General features: G+C 39.7%; 1 protein-coding gene across 1 annotated transcript in view; it reads left to right on the top strand.

Annotated features, from left to right (window-relative positions):
• Abl2 (ABL proto-oncogene 2, non-receptor tyrosine kinase) overlaps nt 1-526 on the top strand; it is a 79,122-nt gene that overhangs the window by 59,660 nt on the left and 18,936 nt on the right. The window lies entirely within an intron of this gene.

Genomic DNA, 526 nt, shown 5'->3' on the forward strand with positions numbered 1-526 from the left:
AGCATCAGATTTTAACATTCAGGCAGATTCACCAGTAGCAAAAATTTGTAAAACTGTTTCTCAGATTGAGGCACAGTGGGTAGGATTGCATACATGTCCGGAGTTTTCAAAGACATAGGCAAAATAGTATGTGTCCTCTCCTGTGTCAAAATCTTTGGGGCAGTATTGGGGACAAGATAGTGGTAATAAATGTATTAATGGGGCAGATTATTGGACTTATGCAATTGAAGGAAAATTTTGCATAATGATAATGGATGCAACATATGAATTCAAAGACAATTTCCTTGGATGGCAGTGCATTCTATTTTATTTACTGTTAGTTCAAAGCAATGACTCATGTTTTTCTAGGTATAATATTCTTTTTTTTTTTTTTTGGGGGGGGGGGGGTTGTGGGCTAAAACTCGGGCCTGGGTACCATCTCTGAGGGTATTTGCTCAAGGCTAGTGATCTACCCCTTGAGCCACAGCCCCACTTCCTGCTTCTTCTGAGTAGTTTATTGGAGATAAGAGCCTCACAGACTTTCCTT

The sequence above is a fragment of the Dipodomys ordii genome, unplaced genomic scaffold (genome assembly GCF_000151885.1).
Source record: "Dipodomys ordii isolate 6190 unplaced genomic scaffold, Dord_2.0 Scaffold27, whole genome shotgun sequence".
NCBI classification, from domain to species: Eukaryota; Metazoa; Chordata; class Mammalia; order Rodentia; family Heteromyidae; genus Dipodomys; species Dipodomys ordii.